The following is a 9751-nucleotide window of genomic DNA, read 5'->3' as shown; positions in this document are numbered from 1 at the left end:
TGATGTGTACCCATTTAAAAAAAAAATCAAACCAAACAACAAAAAACCTACACTCACAAGCCTTTCCACATATGCATCTCAGTAATCTAACATTAAAAGAATTTTGTGTTAGCCTCAGCTTTTGAGGTCTGTCATGACTGGTTTTCATCAGAATGTACTCAATGGTAATAAAGTCTGAAAATGGTTATCTTCTTGAATTGTAACTACCACATCTTTCTTTCACAGCTGGCAACAATCTTTTAGCCAATCACAAACATGCAAGGTCATTTCTTCTGTCAGATTGTCTGATTGTTAAATGTCTGCAGTGAGGTTGAGTTGGAGTTTTTGAGTGAGGTCTGCTTGGAGCCCGATGTTAGGGTCATGCTACAGAAGAATTACTGACGTATTTTCATTTTCTGCTAACAGCTATAGGGAGTCTTCCATGTCTCAGCCTGATTGATGATCATACCAACAGGTTTTCAACAAACAATCAACAAAATTAAATGAGAAGTTTTCTGAATGTTTCATCATCACTAATCAGAGAAAAGAGTCCAAGGGACCTTTGCTCACCTTCTCAGTGCTGAATATAGTAATGATCAACTTTGTGAGGGACATTGGCAACTCTAGAGTTTTTTCCTCCCTCCTTTCTTCATTTAGACAATGTCTATGTCTACTCATGTTTGAATTACATCTAACCTTTAGATGTGCTTTTCTAGTTCACTTCTGAGAGTACAGGGGAAACTGACTTTTGTATTTCATAATGAGATGATGTAAAATTCCTTTTGTTTCTAACAGCTGAGAACCATATTGATTCATTAAATATCGAGACATTAATGTATCAAGGATCAAAAAATAAGGGATTTGTAAATGAGCAGGTAGAGGTACTGTCCAGTTTTGTCTACAAAAAATGACCCACGCTCTTTCAAAATGTTTATAGAGGTATGTAGCAATGTTAGCACAGACATATTGGCAAAAAAGTACTTTTTGACAAAACAAATGTTGTCTCACATACAGGACAATCCATCTACTTGAGAGATATTTTGTCCATTATTGAATAATTAGTAAATCTTTGCTCCTGTACTGCTTACATTTTAGTCTGAATCATGTATACATTGTAACTTAGGAAGAACTGCCCACCTGTTTCTGGCAAACCCTCTTTGTTTTATTTTGGGTGTTTTTATTTGATTTCAGTGGAAGAATAATAATTAAGAGGACTGAAAGGTTTGTCATCAGCCCTTCTTCACTCGATGCATTTCCTAAGGAACTCAGAAATTTAAGACAATATATAGATAAATGTGTAAATAGGAGCAAAATTTACAATTTTAAGAGGGTAGTATTCTAAAAGGGCTTATTGGTGCTTAACCATGACCATGGGCAGGGAAACCCTGCATGCTGCCCAGCACTTCTTCCTGCAACAACAGCTTATTCCTTCTGCAAGATCAGGCACTTGCACAGGTTATGCTTCTGCACGGATGTAGGTGCTAATATCTGGAGTCTGGTTTCTTAAGGAAAGCTTATGTTCCTGAGTTTCTTTTGCCAATCTGAAAGACATAAAACAGTGAAGTGGGCTGTTCCATAGTGGGGATAAAGTTATCTCCCTCATGAGTTCTCATGGCAAAGGCAGATGGGCTGAATACACTTGATCTTATGGGATGTGCAAACCTGGGGAAAGATGCTCTGAGAATAGTGGGGAGTATACAGAAACCAGACTATTACAGCAAAAATATTAATGTTAATAGCAATAATTATATCTCATGAAAAGAAGCTTAATGATAGGGTTAGATACTTCTTTGATGAGATAGTTTTCAGTTAGAGGAAGATACATGCACCCTGATTTCACTGGAATTAGAAGAAATGGAAAGAGCATTAAAACCTTGCTCATAGTACTGTTTCCAGGTAATGCCCATTATAATTTCCTATTACACATTCCCATGTTTTATCTATCACCTGTTTTCTTGTGACATCTTCTTTGTCCAGAGCTGTTAGGTCTCTTGCTGCATCCTCTCCACAGAGGCTCATGTAGTCTATAAAGAGGTTTGCATCCCTTCAGGGTCCTTGGGTGTTATTTTTCATATCTGATTATGTAATGTGTCATTCCTCTGGCATAAATGAAATGTAACTACTGAAGACAGGAGCCTGAACAAGCCTATGTGATTGCTCAGCTTTCAGCCTAATGCTCTCATTTTGGGAGCTACACCATATAACACTTCACATATATTACTTCATCACCTATTCCTGAGCATTCCAAGCCATGTCTTTCTGAATAGGTTTGGTTTTAGCCAGATTTGTTAGATGTAGCCCTTTGATGAGGATTGGTTAGCTCCACTGGAATCCACATAACTTGCCCCCTTGGAGAAATAACTCTACCTTGCTTAGAGAGTCCATGAGAGAGTGAGCTCTAGGATAACTGTCTACCTTACACTAAGTTTCCTAATAATTTCTGCTTGTAGGGAGATATTTGCCTTGTTGGAATATACCATAGTAGAATGAGGGAAATGCTGAAAACCCCAAGAGTTTGTTCCAGTTATTCACTGTCAGTACTGCTTCATTCTCTAGACTGTGACAGTCCAGGAAAGAATGATACCACCATTTAATTCAAAGACTAGGTCATGGGATAATGGATATTGCCTTCAAGAAATGAGATAAATTTCTTTCTGTCTGAACTTCACTTTTTCTTATGTTGCATAACTAAGTAAGCTGCTGGCAATATCAAATATATTTCTGCTTGGGCTTAAACACTTTTAAACTCTTATGATTCAATGTGTATGCTAATCATTTTGCAATATTTTTAATTAGTAGAAAGTAAATTTATAGCTTTATTCCAATTTTTCAAATATTGAACTTTTCATTAGCCAACAAAGAAAGACACTTAAATATACTTTGTCAAAACTTCTCCAGCTTTCTGCTGGCTTTCCCTTAGTTACTTCATTTTCCTTCAGACTCCAGCATAGATTCACAATTAACATTATCCAGCAGTCTGCCCAAAAATGAATACCCTCAAGCATTAAATCTTCTCTTTTCTTCTAGATTCTCCTGGACAAGTCTAATCTTCCAAGAGAAATTTTAGCCACTACAGCCTGAATTGCAAGTGTAATCAAGGGATGCAGTTTATAGACTAATTCATCAAAAAGGCAGTCCTAAGTAATAAATAATGAAAGATTATTAGAAGGTATGATCTCAGCCACTTATCTTTTGGATTTACACTCAGTGTTGAAAAAAGAAGGAAAGATGTCAAACTGTGTGAGTACTGCATAATATGTGGCAATTCAAGTGAAATCTTCTTTGCTTCAATATGATTTTGATATAAAAAATAGCTCTTTAGGGGTAAGTCTCCAGAACTTTTTTTTAAGAAAACCAAATTAATTGAAAGGTAGCCAAAAAAAATCCCCATATCATAGCTCAGTTTCATTAAAATGATGATATTAGAAATGTCATACCATATAACCTTGAGGTTATGAATGTATCAAATGATGAGGAAAGTTTCTGGACTTCCAGAAAATAATGTAGTTGGGAGTAAGATGCTATAGAATTAATTAAGTTTTGGTCAGACATCTAAATGATCAGGTGAGGAAGAGCATGAATGAAAGAGGTGGACCAGAAGAATTAGCTCAGTAGCCACACACTGAGCTGCATCTGGTAAAGAATATTGGATTTGGATCAGAACATCATGAGGAAAGGTCTTCTTGTAGAAAGGTCATTCCAGAGTATGCACAAAAAATATGCATTAATAAGTTGAATTAGTACAGTAGTAAAGAGAGAGATGGACAAACTCATGAAAAAAATGTGATTTTGTCAAAATGCCTTGCCTTTAGCAAATTTTTAATCCTGCACAGGTTTTGATAGAAGAGTTCTTGAACAGCTATGTTTCTAGACAGCTCACTCTCCAAATCCTTACCAGTTTGCCTGGATGACTGCTTGACAGAAGCATTGTTTCTGAATTTTGCTGTGTTACAGCAAATTTCTTGAATTTCTGTTCATGAGAACTGAACTCCAGGTGAGGACCAGGTGGGTTCTCAACTCATGACTTCTGTCTCTGGGGTTGCTGTGAATGACTCTGGGAGATTCAGTGCCTGTGGCTCTATATGCTTTTCTTGTTGCCTCACTTAGAAGGGCATAGTGCTTCTTATGGGTCCTGATACTGAAGATATTTCAGAGGACTGATCCACTTTTTGTATTGTACCAAGTCTAAACTAAACAGGAAAATTGTTATGAAATTCAGAATAATATGGCTGGTAGGAATTTGTATTTGGTTCAATGGCTGTAAAAATCAACTAGGTTTTGAGTGCTTGCAATCACATGCTAGACTCTTATCAAATAATGTTAGATGTTGGATTACAAACAATATTAATAGTAATTGTAAATATCCTGCAACATCTGAATTACAAAGTACTGATTATATTCAACTGCAAGACACCCATTCCCCTTGCTCAGTCTCCTCTTTGAGAATAGACAAAATTCACAGGCTTTTTAGACTCAAGCTTAAGAATAAAAAAATTAGAAAAAAATTAGGTGTGCAGGCAGGAACTGACATGTTATAGTGTGTATATCATAAAAGTCCTGGAGTCCTACATTCCATAATGGCTGAAAGAAAAGCTACAGAATCAGATTCACCTAAAGTATCATTCTCTTGAGCCTCAGTATCCCAACAGACTCTTTTCTAACATTTAGCATCTATAGATCACCTTTGTATGAGTTGATTAGGCCAACAAAACTCTTGGTGAAGTATTTTCAAAGTTTCATTCTTCTAAATTATATTCTACTGTGAAAATGGTAAGTAGCATCTAGACAGATAGAAAACATAGAATGACAGAAATCAAATGCAATTAAAGATTTATATGTAGACCAATACACTAATTACTAAAGGTTTTAATACAAATAATTTACTAGATTTTTTTCTAATTTATATACTGTTTGTAATATTGCAATATTCATGGAATATGACCATTCTCAAAGTGTATTACAAGTTGGCTCAAGTGGCATAACCACTTAAGCCTCTTAGGCATAACCTCTTCCATAGAGGAGGCAAAGTTGATAAATTATTTTTTTTATGAAACAATTTTCCATTCAAATGTTCTTTCTATGAAACTGAAGTGTTTTACAGACTTATGTTGATATTGAAAAATCCCCAGAAATTTAATGCTCTGTGAATAAGAATGGAATAAGTAATTTGGAGTTTGGGGCCTTTGTTTTGTGTTTGAAGTTTTTTGGGGTTTTTTTGAGAGGTTGGTTTTGTTGCTTTTTTCTTTTAACTTAATTTAAAACTATGACTTAGATATTGCTTATAATTTTTCAGGCCTGTGAAATTCAAATGTTTCTGTATCTTTTTTCAGAAATATTTTTTTTTCTGCTAAATGTACATCTTTTACTCCAGACTCTCACTCTTTCTGTAGCATAGAAATTTTATTTGCCATGTGGTTGTTTCCAACTCTGAGTTCTCATTGACCTTGCTGAGAAGATACTCAGTTCTTCACAGGAATAATCATGCAATTCCTGAGTTCAAGGTTTTAGTATCATTTTTACTCTTTAAATTTAAAAGGGAAAAAAAACTACAAAAATTTACAACAATAATGCAAGTTATATAGAGTGATTTTTCAGAGAGAGTAGCCCATGGCTTGCTTGTAACTATGGATGGTTTCTGAATGTAGAAAAGACCAATTGCTTCTCCAAAGGTTTTAAGAATGAGATGGAAATTTTAAAAGCTGCTTTGTAGGTGCAATCAAAATAATCTATTATTGGTGTAATAATATTTTAGATTTGGGTTTTCAGCTTGGAGACTGTGATAGTAACAAGCATTTTGGTCTCCCTTGATTCAGAGTTCTCATTCCCAGCCTGTGCTGCCCTCCTCCTCCAGGCTGAACCTTTAAGGGCAATTGTTGGAAATTGTATTTCCCTCTTCCTTGGGTTTATTTTTGCCTAATTTTTCCCATTATTTTGTTCACAGTGTGAATGTAAAAATTCCTCAGCTAGTCCATTTTTAAATGAAAGAGCTGGTGACAACAAATAACTTCAGTTCTTGGGCGAGGATTTCCAGGCAGTCTTAGATTAGATGTTCTCCTCTCTCTCAACACCATTCCCAAGCCCCAGTGAAGCTCATGTTGCAGTCACAGATTAAAGCTGGAAAAAGCTTGTCCTTAGTCTGATTTCTGCAGCTGAATGAGTGTGCAGTATTTGTGCTATGGTATAATGCATGTCATACTTTCTTTGAAGGAAGGGCAAGAGCAGATAGAACACAAACCAGGTATAAACATGTTAACCCACCAACTGTTTACAGCTGTGACTATAAATATGTAAACTGTAGTTTTTCTGTCCATTAGCCATTTCACTTTTCCACTAAAGAAAGAGAACTCTGGTTAAGTGTTGCCCCTTTCTCCAATCCTTTAATCTGTCCCATAGATCTTTTTCAAACACTTTCCAATTTATAAATACATCTTTTAAGTTATGAGTACCAGGATTGGACATATTTCAAGCTTCAATAATGTCTGATACATTAGCAATATAGTAATAAGGGAAAGGAAGTACTTTGCCTTATTATAATTAATAATTTAATTAATTACAGCAGAGGTCACTGTCAAAATGAGAAATAGGTTCTTCTGCTCTAGGCTCTACACAGTCCCCAAAAGGAGGATTCTGCTGCAGCCTAGCTTCCTCTGAGATGAATGTCTTTATATGTCTGACTGTATGAAAACCCATATTTTTAATTTGTACCCAAGTTAGTGGGTGAATGAAACTATATGTTCTCATTCTCATCTCTACATTCCAGTTTTATGTCATTTCTGTTCAGCATGGTGAAGTATTACTTGTGTTTTAGAAAGCTCCTCGGACTGTATTTAAACTTTTCTGGATATTCACTTCATATTTATCCTTCTGCTCTCATTATCAGTTGCCTATCCAGTCCTTTTTTCCCATTTCACTCTATATGTATTGATAAGTTTATGTGCACAGAGACACACAAATATTGCATGCAGGAGTGTTTTTAAGAACGACTTTAATTTTCCTTCTAAGCCAAGTTGGCTTATTACTAGAGCAGTTGTCCTTCTTTATTGATTGTGGCTTCTGGACATCTATTCTTAATTCTTAAAGAGTTCCTAATTATTCATATTTTTCTGTTTAAATTCTTTCTCCCAATAGACTTAGCTTTATTTGTTCTCAGCTTTGGAAAGCTGACTCTTTGAAAGCTCCAAGTAATTCAGAAGCTGCCATAAAAATTCTGAAACAAAGCCCAAGGAAGGTTCCTGACCTCCTCTTGGTTCAGTTCCATAAAGAATATGAAAAGGGGGATGATGCACAATCTTGATTAAAATGAAGTTTCTGAAAGAGAAAACTAAGTTTTACAACTCATAGTAGATTTTAATGGTCAGTAATCTTGACAAGCGTTGAAAATCCTTCTAGTTGCTAATGCTGGACATCTCATGAGCAGCACTATTGAAATGGAAGGTGCTGATATCTTGGAGAAATGGCCTCTGGAATGGTTTTCTGTGACAGTAGTATGAACTCCCCTGTTTTTAATCTATTTGCTAGCACACCTCATTATGACTGAAAAATGCCTGTTTTATTGTTACCAGAACAAAGATATCGAACTCTCAGTATCAACTATACTGAATCATGAAATGTAAGTGTTCCTTGAGATCTGAACTGCAGACTTGTTTTGATAAGAAACATGTTTCATTTTCTCAGCCTGGCATGTCAGTGTTGTAATGGATACAAACATACTAAAGAAAAATCAGGAATTATGCACTTAGAAAAAAGGTAGCCATTGATTAAACAAAAATAGGGAGTACAGTCCAGTTGTCCACACAGAATCAAACCCACTTTACTCTTCCATCACCTGTTAAGTAATTATTGAAAGAAATTAAAGTTTTCTCTCAAAACAATATATTTTAAAATTAGATAACTGTTACTTGGGAGTTTTAACTGAAATTCCAAGGTCAACAAAATACACTGTTTCTATAGATATTTTTATTAACATAATGTGATGTTTGGTTGGGCTGCCTCTATTTAAAAGAATTCTTCAGATATATTCAAAGACATTGGTAGGAATGAGAAGGGTCAGGCTACCACTGCCAGGTCTTCACAATTCATAACACTTTCGAGCACTTCACCTGGTAAGAACATGGAGGGTCAGCTGATAGCCTACTTGACTTTCTTTGAAAGCCCAGCTTCTTTAAAGTTACAAGTGACCAGGGTGAAAATGGCATGCTAGATCACATGAAAACTTTCCTACGTGTAAAATAAATGCTTCTGGTTTTCTTTGGTTCTTCATTTGTGCATCCATTGTGCTTTCTTTTTTTCTTTTCACTTAAGATAGAAATTATGAAGAAAAATACAGATTTCTGTTTTAATCAACACTTTTATGTAGTTGAACATTCAGACAAACAAAAACGTTATTCAGGGTATCCTGAACAGTCCTTTTCCTCATCTGATCCTTCAACAACTTGCTGTTGTCTTCACTCTTTATTTTGTAGATTCTTTCTAGTCTTCACTACTTCAGAATTATAGGGGTCAGCTTGAGAGTTAGAATTCTTTTTCTCATGTTGTAAAATTTCATTTGGATAAGCCAAGGGAAACTGCAACAATATACTCAGGAATTATTGATGATGAAGGGAAAACTAAAATTTGATTTCCTTACATCTGCTTCTAATAACTTTTCTAAAAATTATATTAGTGGATCAATGTTGAGTTTTCATTTCTGTTCATGTAGGATCTGCCTGTGTACTTTGCATCTTTCTCCCTTCTAAACATGGTTTCACTGTCTCCATTATCTCTCTGCTGTAAGATTATTTTTTGCAAGAATTTTTTTGCCAAATATTCCATGGTAATCTGTGGTAAACTAATCTTTAGTTGGAGCACAGAAAAAATGACATTGTGAAGATCCTACTTGTACCCAAGTGCCACTATGACATGACTTGTTTCAGGATGGAGACAAAGCTGAATGCTCTTTCCATGTTGCAGATCAAATGGACGTTTTACAGCAACACAATGAGTCAATTTTTTTGGAGCTGTTTTGAAGTCTCCATTCCATCTCATACAATTTTCAGCTGCCTCCACTTGTTTAGCCTCTTATCAGCTCACATATATCGCAAGGATAAGACACTCCTTTAGCCAAGTTAATTACACTGTCTTCATCCCATGCAATCATGAGCAGGCCTGGTTATTTTAATCATCTTCACGCCTACTTTCTTATACACACTTTGCTTCCACAGTAGCCATTCTAAAATGTGTGAGCTGGACCCTTGCCTAGAAGTAAGCTGATCCCAGCATTACCCTGAAATGTTCTCATTGCATTTGCTTCTAATTGGGTAATGTGCTGCACTGTTTTCATATGTTTTTCGTTCCTTGCTATCAAACATTCCATGCTTTTTTCATGACATGATTTATAAGACTTCCTTGTCACCTACATTCCTGCCAATTCTCCCAGAGATTCATCTCTAAATTGTTCTGTTTCTTCCAAAGTCTCACCCTCATACTGGTGCTAATTGAATATTTGCATGCCCTGTTCCTTCTGTCTGGAACTCCCAGCCCTTTTAACTCACTCAATGTCCTTTGCCAAACACTTTTAAAAGTCAGGCTGAAACTTTCCCCTTTGAATATTGCTTTTTGTGCTCATATGTAATCCTTTTCAAAATGTTTGGAGCCCAGAAATGTTTCCACATTCAAGTGATCAGAAGTGAGAGATAACAGCAGGGTTTTAGGCCAAATCAGATAGAGTGATCTGTGAACCTGTCATTTCCTTGTAGAATTATACAACAGTGACAATCTCATGATGATTATGTCA

Source organism: Oenanthe melanoleuca, chromosome 2 (genome assembly GCF_029582105.1).
Source record: "Oenanthe melanoleuca isolate GR-GAL-2019-014 chromosome 2, OMel1.0, whole genome shotgun sequence".
NCBI lineage: Eukaryota > Metazoa > Chordata > Aves > Passeriformes > Muscicapidae > Oenanthe > Oenanthe melanoleuca.
This window is presented reverse-complemented; position numbering follows the sequence as displayed.